General features: G+C 42.9%; 1 protein-coding gene across 7 annotated transcripts in view; it reads left to right on the top strand.

The window, feature by feature from the left end:
- The first annotated feature begins 17,866 nt into the window (after positions 1-17,866).
- LOC133152007 (teneurin-3-like) overlaps positions 17,867-25,217 on the top strand; it is a 490,458-nt gene continuing 483,107 nt past the window's right edge. For 3 of the 7 annotated variants that reach the window (XM_061275476.1, XM_061275475.1, XM_061275474.1), the window contains exon 1: positions 17,868-18,648. The gene's annotated coding sequence lies outside the window, so the exon portion shown is untranslated. Of the gene's footprint in view, positions 18,649-25,217 lie in introns of all 7 variants that reach the window. The other 4 variants (XM_061275478.1, XM_061275477.1, XM_061275473.1 and 1 more) reach the window with 3 other exon arrangements.

Raw genomic sequence — 25,217 nt, 5'->3', positions numbered from 1 at the left:
CCAAGGGAATTTACCGCGATTCTGCTCATCGCGGTTTACATCCCGCCTTCCAACATCGAAGGGGACAGGATCGCGGCTCTTAGTTAACTGTACCAGGCTGTCAGTGAACAAGAGACAGCGCACCCTGACGGTTTCACCATCTTCGCTGGGGATTTTAATCATGCTAACCTGAAGTCTGTTTTTCCGAGGCTTCACCAGCATGTTAATTTTCCTACGCGTGGCGACAGCTTCCTGGACCTGGTCTACTCTTCGCATAAAGGAGCTTTCAAAGCCGCCCCCCTCCCCCATCTTGGACTTTCTGACCATATCACTGTTATGCTTTTGCCCGCATACAGACAAATGGTGAGAGCACCCAGGCCAGTTCGCAAGCAGGTACGGGTGTGGCCTGAGGGTGCCTCTGATACACTGCGTGACTGCTTTGGTTCTACTGACTGGGACATGTTTAGGAGGGCTGCCACTTATGACGATCGGACAGACATTGAGGAGTATACTGACTCTGTTTCCTTCTACATCAGGAAGTGCATTGATGATGTGACTCACTCAAAATCCATCGTCACTCGGGCTAACAGGAAGCCATGGCTGACGGGGGCTGTCTTCAGGCTGCTGAGGGCCAGGGACAAAGCCTTTAGAGCGGGGGATGAGGCTGGCTTGAGGACTGCGAGGGCTGACCTGTCCCGGGGGATCAAAGATGCAAAGAGGGCGTTCTCGTGCAAAATTACCGCCCACTTCAAGGACAGCAGGGACGCACGGAGCCTTTGGCAGGGCATTCAGACCATCACGGATTACAAGCCCGCGCCGCAGAGCTGTGAAGGCGACGTCCGTCTGCTCAATGACCTCAACCGCTTCTTTGCTCGCTTCGACGCTCAGAACAGCACTTGCCCGCTGAAGGCCACTCCCCCTTCACACGAGCTGCCCCTGTGCCTCTCCGCCGACAGCGTGAGGAGGGCGCTTGCCGCTATCAACATCCGTAAGGCGGAGGGCCCTGACAACATCCCGGGTCGAGCGCTGAAGGACTGCGCTGGTGAGCTGACGGATGTCTTCACAGACATCTTTAACACATCCCTGCAGCAGGCCATCAGCCCGTCATGTTTCAAAGCTGCCACCATCGTACCTGTGCCGAAGAAACCCGCTCCGTCCTGCTTCAATGACTACCGCCCCGTGGCACTTACGCCCATCATCATGAATTGCTTTGAGCGGCTTGTCATGGAGCACATCCGATCCGTTCTCCCCCCCACCATTGACCCCTTCCAGTTTGCGTACCGAGCCAAACCGTCCTCTGAGGATGCCATCTGCTCTGCCCTCCACTCGGCCCTCACCCACCTGGAGAGAGGGGACTCGTATGTGAGATTGCTGTTTGTAGACTTCAGTTCTCCTTCAACACCATTGTGCCACAACGCCTCATCGGCAAACTTGACACGCTGGGCCTCAGTACCTACCTCTGCAACTGGCTACTGGACTTCCTCTGTCAGAGGCCACAGGTAGTACGTGTTGGTGACAAAATCTCTGCCAGCATCACGCTGAGCACGGGGGGCCCCCAAGGCTGTGTGCTCAGTCCGCTCTTCTTCACCCTCCTGACGCATGACTGCACTGCAACCTACAGCGACAACCGTATAGTGAAGTTTGCTGACGACACGACTCTGGTGGGTCTCATCACCAAGGGAGACGAGACTCAATACAGGCTGGAGGTTGACCTTCTGACCACGTGGTGCAGGGACAACAACCTCCTGCTGAACGTCGACAAGACCAAGGAGATTGTTGTGGACTTCCGGAAGGGTCACACCCAACACCTGCCGCTGACCATCGACGGTGCTGTGGTGGAGAGAGTGAGCAGCGCCAAGTTCCTGGGGGTGCACATCAGTGAGGATCTCTCCTGGTCCACCAACACCGCATCACTGACAAAGAAAGCCCGGTGCCGCCTGTACTTCCTGCGGAAACTCAGGCGAGCGAGCGCTCCTCCGGCCGTCATGACTACATTTTACCGCGGCACCATTGAGAGCGTCCTCTCCAGCTGTATTGCTGTTTGGGGTGGCGGCTGCACTGACTACAACTTGAAGGCCCTGCAGCGCATAGTGAACACGGCTGGTAAGATTATTGGTGCTTCGCTCCCCTCCTTGAAGGACATTTACACCTCCCATCTCACCCGCAAGGCGGCCACGATTGTGAGTGATGTGAGTCACCCCACTCACTCTTTGTTCGAGCTTCTGCCCTCTGGGAAGAGGTACAGAAGCCTGCGCTCCCGCACCACCAGACTCTCAAACAGCTTCATACTCCAGGCTGACAGGATCCTGAACTCGCTTCCCCGTTCTGCGTAGCGTCCTGTACTTTTACTGTCTGTATGCACACTGGCTCTTATTTGTTGTGTTATCTGTTTATTTATTATTACTCTTATTATTTATTGTTTGTCCCTTCTTGTTTTTTATATTGCGTCGTTTACTTGTATGTCTATCGTGTAATATGTCTTGTCACCGTGGGATAGGGAAAACGTAATTTCAATCTCTTTGTGTGTCTCGGCATGTGAAGACGTTTACAATAAAGCAGACTTTGACTTTGACTTTGAAACCAATGGCGCTGGAACATGCTCGGACGACGGACATGGATCGGGCGTCGCAGCGGGAGCTGATGGGGGAGGTTGGTCCAGGCGCTGGTCGCTGAAGTGGTCGGATCATTCTATCATGGATCGGAATGGAGCAGGGCGACCAAATGCATCTTGGACCAGGATCTATTGAAGGAAAAAGGAAGTGGAACGAAGCATCAATGGAAACAGACGGGAACTAGCAAACTAATAACATGACAGACCGACAGGGATGGCAAACAGAAACAGACTCGATAAAGACAGGAACCAAAAAGACATCAAGACAACAATGATCCGACGGGGTGTGAGGGGCAGACAGGACTTATATACACGACAGGTAACAAGAGCCAGGTGAGAAGAATCAAACTAATCATGGGCACACAGGAGGGGAGGGGCAAGCACACAGACAGAAACCATGACAACAGACACATAATGGAACGGCTGGGGACGAGACGTGACTGTATAGGCACAAGTTTGGTCATAAGGATGTTAGAGCAGGTGTGGGTAGTGTACATGGATGAGTCTTTGATTGTGTGTGAATGTGATTCTTGTGTGTGTGATTATTGTATGAAGTGTGTGTGTGGGGAGTGTGTGTGTGTGTGTGTGTGCGTGTGTGTGTGTGCGTGTGTGCGTGTGTGTATGCGTGTGTGTATGCGTGTGTGTGTGGTGTGTGTAGATCTAAAATAATCAAAAAGCCCTGACGAATTAGAAAACTCGAAAACAAAAGGAATCCAATTAAAGCAGTCATTTGCTGTTCCAATAGATTTAGTTTGAATTTCATTTATTTTGGACCTTTGTGCCCAAAAACATGCTTGGTAGGCCGATTGAGCACTCCAAATTGTCCCTAGGTGTGAGTGCGAGTGCGGATGGTTGTTCGTCTCTGTGTACCCTGCGATCGGCTGGTAACCGTTTCAGGGTGTCCCCCGCCTACTGCCCGATGACTGCTGGGATAGGCTCCAACACGCCCGCGCTCCCCATGAGGACAAGCGGTATAGAGGATGGATGGATGGATGGATGGTATTTTTGCTATAAATATTGGTAAAATTGAATGCAGCTATTTATGCTATCAATAACCATATTAATAAGGCTGTTAGCTCATAATGATGGCAGTTATAAAGTTGTCATTTGAGTTATGATTTTAAAATCATAAAAATAGTGGGAGTTAAGTTAGTAAAGTTAAGTTTTACCCGTATTTAAAGCAACATGAATGTTTTATTTTTAATGCAATATTTGAAGTGAAAGTTATTATGCCTTGAACTGAACCCAGTTTCACCTTTTATTGTCCAATTAAACCTGTGGATCAAGAGTTGTGTTCTCAGAGAATTGATTTAGGAGAAGGGTTTAAATGAGTGTCCAAACATAGCCTATGTCAACGCTTTTAGACATGCTTCGTGGAATTGATTTTGTTCTACTTATAAAATGACACTCTGAAATCATTTGAGTTGCATGTAACTGAGATTCCGTTCATAAAAATAATACCCTTTGTTTATGGCAGAAGAAGGTTTTCATATAATGTTGAGTGCAGATTTACAATGTACAAAATAAAAATAAACATTGCCAAACACAAACATTCACTGATGTACACATATACACACACTTGCACTGACAGTGACACAGAGAAAGGTTTCGCTTGAATACACACCTGTCCTTACGCTCTATGGAACACAGCACACCACAGGCCATGCCTTTTCGTACATATGTGTTTCAGAGGACTCCAGGGTATTCATGTATACAGACTATTCCTTACAGGTTAAAAGTCCTGCATTACAGCCGTCTACTCTTTTTCTCCCCAGATGCATTTTTTCTGTAGTTTTCAAAATCTAATTCATTCGTTTCCATCCTCTCAGTTTCTCACTCTTACTTTTTTTAAGTTTCTCTTCTGCTTTTCCTTGGGGTTTCCCCCACTGACCCAGAAAAGGAATAACTCTGCATGATTTTACTTTGGAAATGTCCCCAGTTGTGATGTGTCAGGATGTCAGACTTAGTGTGTGGATTGGATTCACTTTACTGTGTTTATAAGTACAAGAGTATTTATATTTAACAGCAGTGTTCATTTCGGAAAGGGTCATAATTTTTTTTGTCATTTTTGCTGCAAGTGACGACAGTGGAAAAATACAGTTTACATTGAAATCAGCATTGTTTAAAACTAGTTTTCCAGTTCCTTTGACTTTGTCAAAGTTGCCTATTGAAGGGGACTGTACTGTACCAGTTGAGGCTGTATTTATGCTGTAGTTTCCTCACATGATAGGACACCATCATTTCTTACTCATTTTGTTTTTGGGTGACTTTCTATTTCCAAATTCACAGGCTGCGTCAGAAAGCCTTCATACTGGCTTTGGAGGACGCTCCGAGCTCTGCCTCCGTGGCTTATGCGGCCTCCGAAGCTCTGCCTCTGTGGCCACGTAAACCTTGGCGAATTTGGACAGGCAGAATAGCTCTGTAGAAATTACCGTATTTTCTGGAATATAAGTCGCAGTTTTCTTCATTGTTTGGCCAGGGGTGCGTCTTATAATCAGGAGCGACTTATACGTGAAATTATTAACACATTATTACTTGATCATTAACACATTACTTACTTATATATATATAATTGATCACTTCACATGTTATTTTCACTTTAAACCACATGAGGGCGCACTAGGCCAGTGGAATAATTGGAGTCGCCACTGACAATGAGTCTGACCTCAGCGCCGCATATACTTCCGGAGTCAGCGCAGCGTTGTTTATAAGTGACACGGAGGACGAAGATTTCGATGGATATAATGATTTGTAGTGACACGGATGGTTTGCTAAAGTTGTTATTTTTGTTATACTTATTTGATATATAGTTTATATATAGTTATATAGGCCTGTGGAATAAGTGGAACTGCAACTGACGTTGAGTCCGACGTCAGCGCCGCATGTACTTCCGGAGTCAGCAGCGCCGTTTTTTTTAAGTGACACAAGTTTTCGATGGATTTAATGATATGGAGTGACACGGATGTTTCAATACAATTGTTATTTATGTTATATGTTACGGGTCCGAGTCACGACGAGGGACAAGTTTTGAGTTTCCCAGGGTGGTTTTATTCGTCTTCCACTTCTACACAACCGCCTCTTTCACCTGTCCGCACCTCTCTTTTCTCTCGTTTTTCTCCACCCCTCACCGATCGCGGTGGTGCCTTTTCGGGGAGTCGGAGAAATCAGCATTCACAAAAAAATACATGCAGCCTAGTTAACAAAACACCAGAACGATCACCATGACAAATGCGAACACACAGAAAGAAAATAAATAAGTAGAACATCACTCAAACACCGGTGATCCCATCGAGAGTCCCACACCCTCCCCCACTTAAAAAAACAGTGTCATCCTGACCTAATACCACATCAAGGTAACCAATTTACCGACCAAATAGTACGGAATAGACCGGTAAACCGGTTTAAAGCAAGTTTTTTTTTTTTCACATACCCTGACGAATATACATTACAGTTGTGTATACTCCTGAAAAATTCAGTGTAAGCATTCAACCACCCAACATTTTCAACAACCAATTATAAGACCTGCATACACATGTGGCATTTGTCCATGTTCATGTTACAACCACGTTTGTCCGGTTCCTACATCTTCATATTTGGCTGTATTTGCCACCTTCCATCAATGAACGATGAAATACATCGGTGGTATAATTCAAATAAACAGCTAACTATGACGTCCCAAATCATATATTTAAACATAAGCATTCAACACCGAGGTCGCCAGAAACCCCTAACATCTAAACATTTAGTAGCTACTGTCCTCTCTGTGAAAGTCGGTTGACCCAGCGTATTGTAAGTTAAAATTTGTGGTTTCTGTCTTTCCCTTTTTGAGTACCACCTTCTCTGCTCTGCCGCTCTTGCGTCTTCGGACTCCGGCTCCTCGGATATATCACCTGCATTTGCAGTGTACTCAACTTCCCTACCAGATGGAGAAGGGACTATCTCGACCCGTTCCTCCTCCTCAGCTTGTTCGGAACTCTCTTCCTGCACGGAAGCATCCCTCGCGATCTGTGGGACAAATTCTACTGCAGTGGGGTCCAGCAAACGCAAGCCGTGCGGCTCATGGACAGACCATGTGGCAGCATCCAATAAGTCCTCATCTAGATCCACCTCACTTTCCACCTGCTGCATCTGTTGTGCCTTTGCTGTCCCATTTTCATCAAAGTGTCTTTGTTTTGTTTTTTTCTTTTTCACCCTCTTATTTTCCTGGGGAGTTAGTGGAAGAAAGTCACAGGGCAATAACAAATTCCTGTGTAAGATCCTTGTTCTGCCTGTGCCATTTTCTGGCTCTAACTCAAAAACTGGACTGTCCTCACCCTTTTGGTGTTTGATGACGTAAATCTTGTCTTCCCAATATGAGCGGATCTTTCCCGGACCTCCCTTCTCAACGACATTTCTGACAAGAACACGGCTGCCCACCTGAAGTGGTGGACCATAGATTTTCCTGTCGTACTGTCTTTTACCTCTATCGGCTGACTTAACTGCATTCCTGGAGGCGATGTTGTAAGCCTCAATCATCCTGCTTCTCCATTTTCCTACATAGTCTTGGTAGGAGCCCGGGCTTTCTTCCTGCTCAATGCCAAATAGAAGGTCCACCGGAAGCCTTGGTAATCTACCAAAAAGTAAGAAGAATGGTGAATAACCAGTGGCCTCATTAGCAGTACAGTTGTAGGCATGTACTACTTTGGGAAGGTGTGTTTTCAGGTCCAATTTTTGCTCTTCGGTAAGGGTTCTCAGCATAGAGAGGAGAGTCCTATTGAATCGTTCGGTTTGCCGTTCCCTTGGGGATGATATGGAGTTGTGTGAGATCCCTTTACACCGGACAACTCCTTCAGGTGACTTAACAGCTTGTTTTCAAATTCTCTCCCTAAATCGTGGTGGAGCTTTTCTGGGAAACCAAATCGAAGGCAAAAGTCATTGAACAATCTTTCTGCCACAGTCTTTGCTGATTTGTTGGCCGTTGCATATGCCTGTGCAAAGCGTGTATAATGGTCCATGACCACTAGAATATACTCGCAACCACCCTTACATTGCTCCAGATGGAGAAGATCAACTGACACTAGCTGAAAGGGGTGAGTGGTTACGATATTCTGCATCGGTGCACGCGCTTGCCTGTTTGGTTTTCTCTTCTTCAGACACTCGCATACATTCATGACAAAGTGTTCAATGTCTCTTTGCATTTTGGGCCAATAAAAACGGTCCCTTACCAACTTTAGTGTTCTCTCTGAGCCCAAGTGGCCCATTTGTTTGTGCAGTTCATCCAATACAAGGGGGTGGTATATCGAAGGGAGAAGCAATTGTTTTTGGGTTGCAGTTACTCTGAACAAGGTCCCATCCTCCCTGATTTTGAGCTTGTCCCACTCTCTGGCCAATGCCTTTACCTCTGCACTCTCAGCTTTCAGCTCATATGCTATTGGTCTCCTTTTTTTCTGCAAGTGACGATATATTTGACCTATTACAGCGTCCTGCCGCTGAGCCGCGCAAATCTCTTCTCTGGTCAATGGCTGAACAGTATGTAGCAGTCCCTCCCCTCCTGTTTGCTGCTGAAGCACATCTAAGGAAATTGCGCTGAAGATAGGAGTTTGTTCAGCTTGCTGTGCTAATATGCCCTGTCGGGTGGCTGTTACAACATCCTGGTTGACAGACTGTGTACAATGACTCATATAGTCCTCAAAGTCAATGGCCATCCTCGATAATCCATCTGCATCTGCATTCGTTTTGCCAGGTCTGTATTTTATGGTAAAATTGAAATCTGCCAATTCTGCTACCCACCGCTGACCAGAGGCATTCAATTTGGCCGTTGTTAATACATAGGTGAGCGGATTATTGTCTGTGTAGACCACAAAAGATGGTGCGTGTAACAAGTAATCTCTAAATCGCTCACAGATGGCCCACTTCAGTGCCAGAAACTCCAATTTACCCGCGTGCATGTGGTAATTTTTCTCCGGTGGTGTTAAGGTTCTGGATCCATAAGCGATAACTCTTAATCTTCCATTGTGTCGCTGATATAGCACGGCTCCCAACCCCGCTTGAGAGGCATCCGTGTGTAGCACAAACGGATGATTCAAGTCTGGGTAAGTTAGGATAGGAGGACTAGACAGTTTGTCAACCAGAGAACACAGAGCCTGATGGTGAGTGTCTGTCCATGTATTCGAGACAGAGGATGACAACTGTCCTCGACTGTGTTTGTTTTTCCCTTTTCCTCTTTCCCTCTGCCGCTTTGAGTTTTGGGGCACATTGGAAGTGGTTGATGGCGCTGCTAGGAGTTCGTACAACGGTTTGGCAATGCGTGAAAAGTCTTCTATATATGGCCTGTAGTAGGAGAGAAAGCCCAAAATTTGCCTCACCTCCCCCACATTACAGGGCTGCCTATCTTTTAGTGCCATCACAGGAGCAATTTCTGCTGGATCCATACTATGACCTTCTTTCGACACAATCCTGCCCAAAAACCTGACTAGGCTTGAAAAGTTCACATTTACTAGCACTTAGTTTGACACCATGCTTCTGGTACCGTTGCAAAACTGCCCTCACGTGTTCAACATGGTCCTGAAACGACTTACTGTGAACTAAATTGTCATCAAGGTAGGGTAGACGAATGTCATCCCGCAACCCCCACAGACATTCCTCCATGCTTCTCTGAAATTCGGCCGGGGCAGAGCTGAGGCCAAATGGGATCCGTACCCACTGGTACAGACCCCAAGGCGTGATGAATGCTGTGAGTGGCTGACTTTCTTCATCCAAGAACCCTTGATGATATGCTTTCCCTTGATCAAGCACGGTAAACCATGAACTACCCGTCAATGTATCAAGCATGTCTTGTATCCTGGGAATAGGGTGTCTCTACTGACTTTTGATTAAGTTTGCGGTAGTCTACACAGAGTCTAAGCTCTCCCGATTTCTTTCTTACACACACTATTGGTGAAGAGTACGGTGACTTGGACTTCATGAGCCAACCTCGGTTGATTAAATCCTGCAGATACGCTTTTACCTCCTGGTGTAGGGGTTTTGGCACACTAATGTATGTTTTCTGGACCGGGGTATGGTCATGAAGGGAAATATGCATGCGGAGAGTCAGAATGCTGCCAACATCATTTTCATCTCGAGCAAAGGCCTTGCACTCTTCGCGGAGTATTTTCCTCACTAACTGTTGCTGCTCATTAGTTAGATGGTCTAGCATTAACGGAGGGTCCCAACTTTCACTCGCGTTACAGGGAGAAGATGATGAACTTTTGAGGTCTGCCTCGTTTTCATCCATTTTTGGCTTGCTCGCTAGCTGTAGAACTGCTGGATATACATCCTTGACCCCCTCAACATGTCCCAAATTAATACGTGGATACAGAGTGATATTATGACTCGAGGTATTAGTGATGGGTACTGGGACCGTGGTTGAGTTGCCTCTCTTTGCCTTAAACAGTACTTCTTGTATAAACAATCCTTCAGGCAAACTCTGGTTGGACTCTGGGCAAAACAGCATAGCAATGTCATCATCAACCTGTATATGCGTGCGACAGCAAACAGTGGTAGTTTCATTCGGACCTAAGACAATTTTACTTCTTCCCGTTTTAACCTGAATCTCCTCGTTGACTGCGTGGTGTGTATGCAGCAACTGGATAACAGTCTTAGCGGAGACCATGTCCATGTCAAAAGCATCACTCACAATGTTAGCTGTACATTCACTCTCGGTTGAGCCTTGTTTCACGTGCTCATTAATGACTTCCTCGATCACATTGAACCCTATGATAGGGCTCTGAGCCACATTGTGGTCGCTGGACACGAGGACAGGCACTAACAGGCCAGAACTTGAAACTTCTGTGCCCGTTATTTTAAACTCAACAGGAACCCACCCAATAAATGGTATTTTTGTCTGATTTGCGGCCAGTCCATTTAGAGGTTCTGGTCCCGATAGTTCCTCAATCTCTCGAATTGTGGTATAGGGCAAGTGCTCCTTTCTCCATTTATCATTTATCACCGTAGCTTGTGCGCCTGTATCCCACAGGGCTGTAACTGGTACATTATCAAAAGTACACTTGACCATCCTACGTCTACCAATTAATTTGACAAGTTTTCTCCCTTGCTTACTTTGAAAAATATCAAGTTTACCCATGTGTGGTGACCACCCTTTTTCTTGCCTCTCACTCAAATGATGATCCACCATTCTTACCGCGGTGCAGATGTGTTTGTGTTCCGGCCAGTGTTGAGTCTGACAGGCTTTGGAACAGTACGAGGCCGATGAGCAGCTTGTGCAGGTCTGGAGCAGCGTGTCACCTTGTTCCTCTCGTTGACAATGGTGGCAGTAGCGGGACTCCTGATGAGTTGGCTGGGTCACTGCTGGTCCCATGGCAGCGGCCCTCTGGCGTGTCCCTGAAGTAGAGGTGGAGCTCGGCATCCTCTGGATATGTGACCTGCCTGGCCACACTTGAAGCAGTGGGTGCAATTGTCTCCCTCGCCTGCAGCCTCTCCTTCTTTGGGTGTTGTAGGTTGGTTTCCGGGCGGGCTGGAACTTGCCGGCATTCAAGGAATTAAGCACCATTTGTCTCATCTCTGCCACTTCAGTTTTTAATTCAGCGACCATGGCCTGTACTTCCGGTGGAGCTGCAGCCCTCTGGATTTTCCCTTTCACTACTGCTGTGTCCTGGGATGGAGTTGTGTGCACGCCGCCCTGCCGTTCATCCGAAGTTTGCAGCTCATTAATTCTAGGTTGCTTGATGCCGCTCCTCCTTAGCTTGTTTAGCCGCTCGGCTTCAAGGTTAGCTGCCTCATTGAGCCTTTCGATCAGTCTTTTATCTGTTACCTCCAAATTGTCAAGAAGTGATTTCATCTGGAATTTAATGTTGTCATTCAGTAGTCCTGTGCCCACTGATCTCAAAAATTTCTTCTTGACCAGGTCTGCATTGTAGTGTTCAGCTGGTTCTCCTTTGGATGCATATACGAGCGGATCTTTGAGCTCAATGGCCCTGAATAGAAAGTCCTGGGGCGATTCTTTGGGCTCCTGGGAAAGGTTGATCAGTTTTTGATACAAATCGGATGTATCATCTTCTCTGTAATGTCCTCTTAGTATTGTTTTTAACTGAGAAAGGGTTATATCAGTCTTTAGTTCAAGCATGTCTCTGAGTTTAAGCCCTGGGCAAATAGCTCTTATAACCGCTTCAATCACTTCTGATTCGCTGTGGCCTTTACGAAGTCAGAGTTCCATTTGATGGAATATTGGTATAGGACAGCCTTTCGCGCTGCCCGCCTTCACCTATTTGTCCACAGATGCGAAACTCCCTGCAAATAGTCACCTCCGATATTTTGGCAGGTGATGGGCTTTGGCTCATGGCTGGTGATATGTCCACCATTTTAAATTTCTCTTGCAATGCTTGTATCTCTACCCGCAGCTCCTCGTAGTTGCGCGTCACATCAGTGGGGCGGTAAAAAGTGCTCCTCTCGCGAGCGTCACCTTCCCACCTAGTGTCTCTAATAAACACCAGCAATTCATCAATGAATTGGACTACTTCTACTGACTTGTGACTTTGCTCAACTTCATCAATTTTATTTTCAATGAGTTTCATCAAGTCTCGTCGGCTCAATTTCTTGATGGCTTCCTCGTTCTCGCCAGTATCGTCGACATTGGAGCCCTTTAGAAAGTTACATACCCCCACTAGTTGATCCCATTCTAGCCTACACAGCGTGGTAGTAACTTGGTCTCTTAACTGTTCTTGTTCCATCCTCGGCACTCACGAGGTAATCCGTTTGTCAGGAAGATCCCGGTTCGTTGTTGGAGCAAGGGGGGATTCGTTGGTAGCGATGCGCTAACGTTAACCGCTAACGATGTACCCACTCAGAGCTCTTGCTGATCTCGAACAAAACAAAAAACCCCTGGCTCCTGGCTGGCTCGCCAAAATATGTTACGGGTCCGAGTCACGACGAGGGACAAGTTTTGAGTTTCCCAGGGTGGTTTTATTCGTCTTCCACTTCTACACAACCGCCTCTTTCACCTGTCCGCACCTCTCTTTTCTCTCGTTTTTCTCCACCCCTCACCGATCGCGGTGGTGCCTTTTCGGGGAGTCGGAGAAATCAGCATTCACAAAAAAATACATGCAGCCTAGTTAACAAAACATCAGAACGATCACCATGACAAATGCGAACACACAGAAAGAAAATAAATAAGTGGAACATCATTCAAACACCGGTGATCCCATCGAGAGTCCCACATATAGTTATTTGATATATATAGTTTATATGTATTAGTTATATAGGCTTGTGGAATAATTGGAACCGAAACTAAAGATGACCTCAGCGCCGGAAGTCCGGAGTCAGAAGTGGCGTTGTTTACTCAGAGGATGAAGATTTTGATGGATTTAATGATTTGGAGTGACATGGATGGATAGATAAACGGGTTATTTATGTTATAGTTATTTTAATAACTGTTAATGTGTTATGTCAGGCACGTTCTCAGTTCCTCGTTTGTTTATGTAAAGTTGTCAAACCGTATCGTTTAGCCTGTTGTTGCCTATTCATGTCTGTTATTGGTGTTGGATTTTGTCAAATAAAGTTCCCCCAAAAATGCGACTTGTACTCTGGTGCAACTTTGTTTTTGTTTTTTTTCTTTATTATGCGTCATGGATTGTCAATTATGAACACCATGTTCAAACATAAGGGTGTCCATGTGTGCACTCGGCTCGTCATCAAGACGGCGCCGCTCACGGGTGCGGCAGCTCTTAGCTCTCCAGTTTGGTGCCTGTCGTGAAACGATCAATGACAGGGAAAGTTACCGTCTGGGTGGCAAGTGACAATCCATTTTTTTTTTATTGAGTTTCATAAGTATATCTGTTTGTTGGCAGAATGTTAACTGTATTTTTTTATTGCTTTTTATTAAAATACTTCTAGGTATTTAGGGTGAATCCCACCATGAAAGCTGTATAAGTTGTACTAGGTTCATCTTGTTTTTTCTTTTTCAATTACTTCTCTGGTTCTTCTATATCAAACAATTTGTTTTAGGTTTATTCTTCCGCCTTCACCAGAGTCTGATGAAGGCGGAAGAACCCGCCGAAACCTGTCAGGTAAATAAACCTAAAACGAATTGTTTGATATAGAAGAACCAGAGAAGTAAATGAAAGCTGTATCTTCCTGATTTTAGAGACTGAAGTTATAGTATGTTATGTGTGTATCTGCCACTGAATGCCTCTGAAGAAATAGCCACTCATGATCGCTCATTTTGAGTGAATTGCTGTTACACTATGTTTGTGTTCTTCCATTTTACCACTAATCCCCAACGATGATGCTGAAGAGTCCTAGTTTTCCTCACATTTTTGAAATTTCCCAAATTTGTTGATGATGACCCCCTTTAATAAACCTTTAGGTGAGTAAATAAATTCTTCAAATTCAAATGGATACGATTATTGTGCGTTTTTCTATGCTCCAGCCAAATCTGAAGGAAATTGGTCAATTTAGATTAAACGTATCATTTTTGGTTTAGCCCAGAGCACATGACATCGACAGCAAGTGTCAAAATGCTCTTTTAAAGTGTGAATTGTACATGAAACATAAGTTAGTTTTCAAATTCATTTGACAAAATATTAACATTTTACTGGCTAAAGTAAATCAAGTGAAAGTGTGAATTTTACATGAAACACAAGTTAGTTTTCAAATTCATTAGACAAAATATTAACATTTTACTGGCTAAAGTAAATCAAGTGAAATTATTAATATAGCCCTTAATCACAAAAACATCTCAAAGATCTTCACAAACCCACAGTTTATCAATGACTTTCAGTTTGGTCATCGTCGAGCCCCCTCCCTACGCTGGAGGAGGAGGAGGCAGTAGAGAGAGTAGAAGCTGTTGTTTAATGGACCAACATGTAGTTCAACTAAATGCAAGAGTATATACAAATATACATGTGTTTAATTGTCTCTTAAATATTTGCTCTAAGGTAGCGCTCTGATGTCCCTGGGAGGGCATTCCAGAGCTCTGCAGCCCGAATATGAAATGTTTTAAAACCTGCAGACTTCTTTTTGGGTCTTGGGAGTCACTAAAAGATCAGTGTTTTCTGAACGAAGGTTTCAAAACGGAACATATGGTACCACAAGGTCAATGAGATTAAAAGGCACACAAGCCTATTTTATAGATGCAATTTCAAGGTTTGACACTTACCTCTTTTTTAGGTAAGTGTCAAACCTTGAAATTACATCTCAAGGGTACCGGGAGCCAATGCAAGTTGGCTAGTACAAGCAAAGTATGGCTTTAAGTGATACATTCACCTCCAGAGCACACTAAGCACTTTCTAACAATTTTGCAATTGTGCGATTATTTGTAAACACGTAGACTGCACAATATTCCGTAAATGTATTCAATTTAATTAATTGTGACATTGGTTTCTATATTTACAAAATACTTTATACTATGCAGACATGAAATAATGTACTAGACATGTTCGTATATTGATTTGTATGTTTGATGTGAAGAAAATATTGCAATTGTCGACACACTTTGCACATTTTATTGTAATGCGTTTTTTGAGTCTCTTTATTGAATAATATTTCTATTTGACATTTTCCCAGTTGTTTTAAAGTGGAAGTCACCCCTCAAAATGTCTTCACGATAATATGTTCTATCCAACCACAGTAGTCCAAACATGACATTTTAATTACTACATATTGCGTTTGTAGAATATGAATTAGAAGAGTATGAACAGAAGAGTCTTTCTGTTTTTATCCATCTCAAGAGGCAGCCATTTTGCTCATGGCTCAGGTAACACTGTAACGATTTTTGTCAAGTACTGGCAGTGAACTACTTGTGACAACAAGTTAGTGTCTTCTTTGTATGGCTCAGCTCCGGGGAAGGGTGGCAAGACAGAGGCTGTACTTTACATAGAAAAACATCAAAGACTCACCAAACTACATTTAAAATCTCCCCAAGGCATGTGGGGAAATGTGTTAAGGTCCAATGAAATAAAGGTTGAACTCCATGATTCCAAAAGTGGGGTTTATATAAACAAAACAAAACATCCCAACAGTAAAGCATGTTAGCGGAAGCGGCATGCTTTGGGGTTGTTTTTCTTCAGATGGGCCTTAGTCAAGATGAAGAGAATATGAACAGTTCCAAATACCAGTTATTGAATGGGTTAGATAAAATGTGCATCATCTGGGATTGCTGAATCACGGGTAGAAAATACACATTTTGTTTTAGCATTCCCTGGAATTCAAAAGGTAATGTTCTGCTCTTATGTAGCTATTTGAAAGGCTTGCGCCTTTGATAAGACATTTTAGCTGCATGGGGTAATCAGTATTTGAAATGGAAAAATATACACTGGTGAAGAAGCTAAGGAGTGGAAGTGCACCGTGTTTTGGTAGACAGTGCTGATTCATTTGGGTTACAGAAAGCAATGCTTTTTCCTTTGTGCTTTGAGGTGCTTACTTGTAGAAGTCTTGGGATTACTCCATTTCATTTTGCACTATAGTTTATGAAGTGGACCATCAGATCAGATTGGTGTGTGTTTTCTTTCGCCGACATTAACACAATTGGCAACACTGTTTTCATGCATTCATTTATCAAGAGATGATGTTGTTAAGATTCCCCCCTCGACTCAATTTCTTTATGAGCTCATTTGCTTTTAATACGGGCATTTATACATAAAATGCGAAACCAAGAAAATTTGGAACTGTGTAAATAAAAAAAGTCAAAAGTTATTTTTTTCATTTTGTACATAACTTTGTCATTTTAATCTCGATATCTTATTTCAAGGAACACTAAGATTAAATGTTTTCATTTCTAGATGTATTACCTACTCAGAAATCAGTAAGGGATTCAGAGATTCCCATGATTCCCCAAAAGAAAACCTGACACTGTGAGTTACATATCTGAAACAATGCAAGTACCATGATTGCAATTTTATTTTTATATGCAAAATCAACAATATTAATACCCTCTGTATTTACTTAACATTTTTAGAAATGGCAGTCGGGTGTGACTGGGAATATCCTTCAGTGTAATTGCAATTTATTGCTATGAACACTGAAAAAGTGTGGTTTTCATAAGGTTGAACGTTGGATCGATATTCCATTGCTTGTCAATATTTTTACACCACAATGTTCTCCAGTGTGCCTATCAACAAAGAAATTACATATTATTATTATTATTATTATTATTATTATTATTATTATTATTATTATTATTGGTGGTGGTAACAAAAAGAAAGGACTAATCACAAGGAGTGAAAAAAGCAATTACAATACTAAATGTTGCGATTGCGGCTTTTCCCAAGTGAGCTCTTCGGTGACACATTTTAATTCCAGTTCATGTTTATTTGTGCATTTTCAACCTTCCATATGTTATAGATAGTACATCTATAGATTAGCATCTTTGTGATTTACAAGTTTGTTTGTGAAGAATTAGTAAAAAAAAATTCATTGTTTTTATTGAGTGATATACTGTAAATCAGGGGTGGGCAAACTTTTTGAGCTTTACATACGTATATATATAAAAAATATATATATCCCGCGATCGACCAATAGTGGCTTGGCGATCGACCGGTCGATCGTGATCTACGTATTGAGCACCCATGCTGTAGATTATGTAATTCAATTCAACACATTTAGACTCTGTTTATTTTGTCTTATTAATCAACAAGAATCTCTTCGTTGACTATAAATTGTGACAACTGGTAACTTGTATAAACTGTACATTGTCCCCAATGTTCCCGCACAAGTGTACAGTCCAATGGGATATTGGTTTGTGCAGTACACATTACTCTACAGTACACTCCAAAATCTACAGTTATTTGTCTGACCCTAGCCAGGAAAACAGAGTAATACAGCTCTCATAGGTGATCACTTCACGGGTGTAACTGATGTAGATATAATATCCTTCAGTACATTCACTGACAGGGGTCATTAAATAATAATAAATAATGTAAATGATAATAAATAATGTGATTTTCCTAGATATAAGAATTAACATAAATTTGACGAAATACTTTATTATCGCAGTGTCATTCTCAGTAAAACGAAATTTAGGAATGTTCTCAAACCAGTTTCAGCCCCAAATTCCCAGATGCGCACCTGACTGTGTACAGTATGTTGGAGTGCGTTTTACACTTTCTCCTCAGCCTTAACTTGGGTGCAGGCTGTCAAAGGGAGGCGGAAAACACCTCATTAAGTGACAATCGTGGCGCTGTTGTCGCGCTTCTTCCTTCGCCTGTCACAGCTAAGGACATGAAAGTTCATTATCACGGCTGACCCCACCCCTGCTACTATCTATCTACCATCATTCATAGAGAGAGTGCCGCACGTACAAGCTGTAGTTCCCTACGCACGCGGTCGGGGACGTCAGGATTGGACGCTGCAGGGGATCCCCAGCACTCCGTTTCTGCCTCGCTTGGCGCATCATCATTTTACCGGGATGGGAGATGCGATTGTGCCGTCTCCCGTTTGCAGAGGGCAGCACTTGCAGAGCGCTGCTTCTCGCTGCTGCGAAACCGCATCGTCCCCTTTCTTTTTCTCGCTCTGACTATATTAATACGCTGCTCCTCTCCAAAAAGAAAGCGCAAAGGGGAACTCTTAGTTCACCTCTTGTGACCTGAACTATGCTTTGAGGGGGAACTAAAACATTAAGCCTTTGACTCTTTGTTACTTTGCGTTGTGTTTGATAGCGTTTGGGACAGCCGACTCCATCACCGCCACTCATTATTGGTGATTCGAGGTGCTGACAGCCGCGCAAATAGGGTTGCATTGGATATGAATAATCCATCCTCATTCTCGCATGGGCGGAGCTTTGATTTCTAGAAAGCACACACTTTAAAAAAGCATCTAACGATATTAACACAAGACAATTTCTTCCGTCACATTAAGGCAGCAGATAAGAATTCTTTGAATGGTACCAAAGTGCTGAAAATGAGGGTGCGCGTTCAATATTACTGGGTTTCGCTTTCTTGTTGATTTACCGTTTTTATAATTAAACAGCGAGGCAGAGACTGACTGTGCCAATCTCAATGGAAGAAGTTTCTTGCTTTTTCCTTTTCTTTTTTTCGCCTTGTGTAGAGGAACCGGCATACACGAGGGAGAGAACGCGCTGGGACATACAGGTAGGTCAACAATCCCGTAAATATGAGCTCACGTAACTAAGAGATTATTTTATAAAAAACGCGCAACGGCTAAACTTCTTCATGGAAATTGCATGGTCTGTTTGCAATCTGGGTTATGCCACCCCCTATAATTGACAGGTTTTTTATGAATGCCGTTTTGCAGAGAGCTTTTTATAGGCTCATATTATTCGCCTAATGGCTGCCAAAAACTAACAGATCATCTGTTGTAAAATATATTAGACTGTTTATCCTTCCAATATCTGTGGGATGATGGTATATTTTATTTTATATTTTAGCCTATGGTTCAAATGTGTCTTGAGTGTACATGCTGCGTGTTCTTTGAAACTACGTTCAAATAGAATAGGGCCCAAAAAATAACTAACTATATTCATCGCAGGTAATATTACTTTTTTTTTTTTTTTATGTAAAACTCATCAACGCAGAGCTCGTCCTAGTTCTGTACTGTTAAATAAATAAAAGCGTTGCTGGATATACAATTTTAAGTAAGACTGGTGAGAGCAAAAGTCGTGCTGCCGTCTGTCTGCGTGCGTGTAAGGGCAAGAAAGGGAAAAGGGATGTCGAAATGAATTTTCTAGGAGATAGTTGTGTTTGTATTTTGGAATTTGTTTTTAAATTTTAGATTTATTGTTAACACACGTTTTCCGCTGCCCTGTTTAAATCACATCGTGTAATGCGCAATAGTTGTGCACTGAGCTGCATGCACCATGACGTTCTTGGTTCGAGTAGTGAGCTTAGAATGAATGTGCTTTGACCTGACATTGCTGCGAAATGTTTTAAATGAAGCCTGTCTAATTTTCTATAGTCTTGGTACAGCCAAAATATTTTCTACGAAATTGCAACCAAACTCTATGCCTGTCTCGCTACTTGCCTAAAACCTATGAACAGAAATTGAGATCTTGTCATCATTTGAAAATCTAAACTAATGCGAAAATCACACACACGCGTGTGCGTGTGTGTGATTTTCACTCGCACGCACACATACGCACACGCGCGTACATACACACGCACAGACACGCACACACATGCTCTCACACACACACACCAAGACCCGCACTCCAGTTCAGCGTCATTTTTAATGCACCCAGTCCCTCCTCTTTAACTTATTATTGAAAATTAATAAAAACATTAGAATATTCTAATTAATTTTAGTTTAATTTATTGAAAATTAATGAAAACATTAAAAAAATCTAAATCCAAAGATGACATGAAATTAACTTTGTACACAATATAGCTTTGTGTGCCAAGAGCATGGTGGTATACATATAGATTTTTTCATTTCATTTTCGTATTGTACTGGAGTTAGACCTGCAGTTCATAACAACTGAATCAAACATTTTAAAATTGTTTTATTTCAAATTTATATCCTTAGATTCCATGAAAAAGGCAACGCGTTTGCAAACAAGAGCAATGGGCATTGAAATTATACTGAGATAGATCCTGCTTAAAATTTATCTTTTATCGATATGAAGTAGAAGTACTGTTCATTCTATGGTATGAGGTCACAAGTATAACTAAGATACTGAATTAGCCTCCTTATTCGAAGTATAATTTCTGTTGTACACCACAGGTAGTTCAATAGAATTTTTTTATTGTTGACTGTCACAGAGATAGTAAGTTTGGTTTTCTTAGTTGGTGAGATTGGTGATGACAGAAATATGATTGAAATTATTTGTAAAACTAAGGAAAGCAGTGTGATTGCTCTTCAGTCCCACCAACAAAATTTTCAAGATTTTGTCACATCATTATCTAAGTTTTACTCATTTAGGTTGTAAAAGGTAGTTGTGATGGTGACCCTTCAAAGTCAAAGAAACAACCAACTTATAATAATCGTGAAAAATGCATGAATGTTGTTGCCGTGCCGATTTACAGTATGTATACGTTCCTGATTTACCTCTTGTGCTGTGCTCAAAGTTGTATGTCTCACGAACTGTGGCTTAAAAAAAATGATAATGCAAGATCTGTCTCAAGACATAATCAAACGGCTGATGAATTTTGTCTGTACGACTCTTATTTGACCTTTTTGGTTTTTTTGGCTTATGATTGTTGCATGCCTGACATGTCCTAAAAATAAAAATAATAAAATAATAATAATAATGATAATAAAAGTAACATTAAAAAATATATATCAATAAAGTGTACAAACTAATGTTACGTGCACACTAAACGCGGGTTGAGCATGATGAGCCTTCCACGCTAGCGTTTTACCACAAGCTGAAAAATGTGAGCAGCTGTCAGTTCCTTTGCTGAAAGCAGATTTAAATTAGGACGATCGATAAACATTGTAATTTTTTCCTCAGAAAGTAATTAGTAACATTTTGTTACTCTTGTAACACATTAAGTATCATTAAAAAAGCTATTTAGTTGTGAAGAGAGAGCTGTTAAATATTGCAGAATATATAAACTTTCAAAAAAAAATTATTTAGCACAGCTGATCGGTCACGCCAATCAGATTTTAATGGGTTCAAAATAAACCCAGTATAGTCAATTAATCCATCCATCCATTCCCCAAATCGCTTTTCCTCTCTAGGGTTGCGGGCATACTGGAGCCTATCCAGCTGTCTTCGGGCGGTAGGTCGGATACACAATGAACTGGTCGCAGCATAGTTTTTCTTTACTTTCTCATCATAATTATCATCGTCATGTCAGAATCGAGCAAGTAAATATATACTAGCTCCTAAATCATGAAAACGATATGCGAATAACAGCTCCAGTAATTAAAGTATGTACAGGCCAAAAACTCTATTTCCGTATAAAAATGATAATTGACGAGGCTTAATCTTTTTCTTCACAACTTCACAAATCACAATATGGAGTGGGAGTGTGCGTTTTCTTCTGCTCCAGGGTCAAAATTTCAAAAGAGGAAAAATGAAGTAGGGATTGAAGCAGCAGTGGTCCTAACCTTAAAAATAATATCACGATGCAAAGGCTCCCTCGATGGTGCTGCTTCTTGAACCCCACAGCCTAAAACAAAAAATGTAAAACTTAAAAGTCCTAAAATGTGTCAAATGTGGCATATTCAACTGCACATAGTCATAAAAGAGTCAGGCAGACTCTGCTCTGTGCTGCACTAGCAATGACCATTCTGTCTTACTCATCCGGCCCGCCACAGCGTATCCTTATATGGCTTTGGGCGAAAGGCGAGGTAAACAGGGGCTGGTCACTCGGGCAGGGGTTGTAAATTAATTAAAAGTAAATTATGTACCGTCTTTTTCCATGTATAATGCGCCCCCATGTATAATACGCACCCTAAAAATGGCATGTTGATGCTGGAAAAAAGCCTGTACCCATGTATAATACGCACCCAAATTTTGACTCCTACTTAAGTCCGTAAACGTAAAATTATTTTAGAAAAAAGATTATCTTTGGGAACAACCGGCTGTTATTCTGCCGGTCAGTATCACTGCGCATGCGCTAGCAAACTCAATAGCGAAGAAATGTTTCAGATTTGTGTAGGGTACATTGTGACAGCAAACGAGCAGGTGATCGAGCAAGCGTCTGATACGAGAGCATTGTGTTCGTATGGAGCGGGGAAAGTTTGAAGTGAACAGCAGAGAAGAAAGCGCATCTGTAATGGCGGCCTCTGTATGATATCCGGATTAAAAAAGAATAATAATAAAATAAAAAAATTTACCCATATATAATGCGCACCCCAGATTTTAGGACAATAAATTAGTTAAATTTTGTGCATTATACATGGAAAAAATCGGTAATTTTATTATTTATTTTATTATTAATATTATTGATGATTATTAAATGGCTAATTATTAGGAGTGTAACGATACATCGATACACATCGATTAATCGATATAATGCTCTACGATTTATTGGCATCGATGCTAAACGTAAACATCGATTTATATCGCCGTGTTTGACCTCGGACATTAGACGCGACTTTATTTTGAAATCCAGTTCATTGTTGCTTGCTTCCTCTTTCCGGGAGCAGTGCGCCCGGCGTTGTTGTGTTGTGAGCAGAGCAGGCACGTGAAAGGGGAGTCGACAACTAGTACGCTGCTCCTGGGCTGGTGCTATGGCTAGTGTCCAAAAAGACGAGGAAATTTGCCCCCCTTTAGGCTTCAAGTCATTCGTTTGGAAGCACTTTGGATTCCAAAGAAAAGATGTCTCAACCGACAAGACACGTGCAGTTTGTAAATCCTGCCATGCGGTGATCAAATATTCAGGGAGCACAAATCTCGCCGCACGTTTAAAGAAAAAACAGGACATCAAAGTTCAGTGTTAAAATAAGCACTTTGTATACTGCAATACTCTTGTAATTTCCTAAATAAAGAGTTTGCAGTACCTTGTTGATTTTGCGTATGAATTGTTATAAATCAGGATATTGTTCTATATTTTTTATTAAAAAAAAAAAAAATCGATCGTAGAGCACTATATCGCGATATATCGTGAATGAATCGCAGCAGGCTTTAAGATATCGGCAAATATCGTATCGTAGTTCTTTGTATTGATATTATATCGTATCGTGACAAAACCCGCGATTTACACCCCTACTAATTATTATTATTCCTTTAGAGCCTGACTGCAATTAATATTCAGATGTACTTATTAACGTTGTTACTTTGAGAACGCTTCATGACTCCAGGTGATGGCTCTCCAAAATCCAGTGCAACATTTTTCAAAAACCTCAAAACAAAAGTCTTTGTTGAAAAAAAATACAAGTGGTGTACGTTTTACCAAGGATTGTCAACCGGTGGGATGTGGCCCCCTAGTGGTCTGTAGCGGCATTGCAGGTGGTCCGTGAAATTGGAAATGGAAAATTGCAACATTTTCCAAAATAAAATGTATTCATTATTTAGACGTGGTTTATTTTCCAGCTAATTTTGTGAATCGTTTACCCATCCAAATTATGTCAAATGTAGCTGAGATTCCCAAAATAAACATATAGATGCAAATAAACAGCTTGTATATGTCTAGCGTAATCAAAGTCAAAGTCAGCTTTATTGTCAATCTCTTCTCATGTCAAGACACACAAAGAAACCGAAATTACGTTTTCTCTATCCCACGGTGACGAGACATATTACACGATAGACATACAAGTAAACGACACAATATAAAAACAAGAAGGCACAAACAATAAATAATAAGAATGATGAATAAATAATAAATAAACAAATAACAATAAATAAGAGGAGCAAAACGGAGCCAGTGTGCATACAGCAGACAGTAAGCGTAGCACAAAAGTACAGGACGCTACGCAGAAAGGGGGAAGCGAGTTCAGGATCTTAACAGCTTGGAGTATGAAGCTGTTGTTGAGTCTGGTGGTGCGGGAGCGCAGGCTCCTATACCTCTTCCCAGAGGGCAGAAGCTCAAACAAAGAGTAAGCGGGGTGACTCACATCACTCACAATCGTGGTCGCCTTGTGGGTGAGATGGGAGATGTAAATGTCTTTCAAGGAGGGCAGTGGAGCACCAATAATCTTACCAGCCGTGTTCACTATGCGCTGCAGGGCCTTCAAGTTGTAGTCAGTGCAGCCGCCACCCCAAACAGCAATACAGCTGGAGAGGACGCTCTCAATGGTGCCACGGTAAAATGTAGTCATGACGGCCGGAGGATCGCTCGCTCGCCTGAGTTTCCGCAGGAAGTACAGGCGGCGCTGGGCCTTCCTCGCCAGTGATGCGGTGTTGGTGGACCAGGAGAGATCCTCACTGATGTGCACCCCCAGGAACTTGGCGCTGCTCAGTCTCTCCACCACAGCACCGTCGATGGTCAGCGGCAGGTGTTGGGTGTGACCCTTCCGGAAGTCAACAACAACCTCCTTGGTCTTGTCGACGTTCAGCAGGAGGTTGTTGTTCCTGCACCACGTGGTCAGAAGGTCAACCTCCAGCCTGTACTGAGTCTCGTCTCCCTTGGTGATGAGACCCACCAGAGTCGTGTCGTCAGCAAACTTCACTATGCCGTTGTCGCTGTGGGTTGCAATGCAGTCATGCGTCAGGAGGGTGAAAAGTAGCGGCCCTTGGGGGGCCCCTGTGCTCAGCGTGATGCTGGCGGAGATCTTGTCGCCAACACGTACCACCTGTGGCCTCTGACAGAGGAAGTCCAGTAGCCAGTTGCAGAGGTAGGTACTGAGGCCCAGCGTGTCAAGTTTGCTGATGAGACGTTGTGGCACAATGGTGTTGAAGGCAGAACTGAAGTCCACAAGCAGCAATCTCACATACGAGTCTCTTGTCTCCAGGTGGGTGAGGGCCGAGTGGAGGGCAGAGCAGATGGCATCCTCAGAGGACCGCTTGGCTCGGTACACAAACTGGAAGGGGTCAATGGTGGGGGGGAGAACGGAACGGATGTGCTCCATGACAAGCCGCTCAAAGCACTTCATGATGATGGGCGTAAGTGCCACGGGGCGGTAGTCATTGAAGCAGGACGGAGCAGGTTTCTTCGGCACAGGTACGATGGTGGCAGCTTTGAAACACGACGGGACGATGGCCTCGTTTATCACGGATAATTGGTTCCAAGACCACTCGCGATAGGTAAAAATCCGCCAAGTAGTGTCACCCTCTCATTTTTAACATACTACATACATTTTTTGTGTATCAATA

The sequence above is a fragment of the Syngnathus typhle genome, linkage group LG3, assembly GCF_033458585.1.
Source record: "Syngnathus typhle isolate RoL2023-S1 ecotype Sweden linkage group LG3, RoL_Styp_1.0, whole genome shotgun sequence".
Taxonomy (NCBI): Eukaryota; Metazoa; Chordata; class Actinopteri; order Syngnathiformes; family Syngnathidae; genus Syngnathus; species Syngnathus typhle.
Note: the sequence above shows the minus strand (reverse complement) of the source record. Positions and strands in the feature narration are given on the sequence as shown.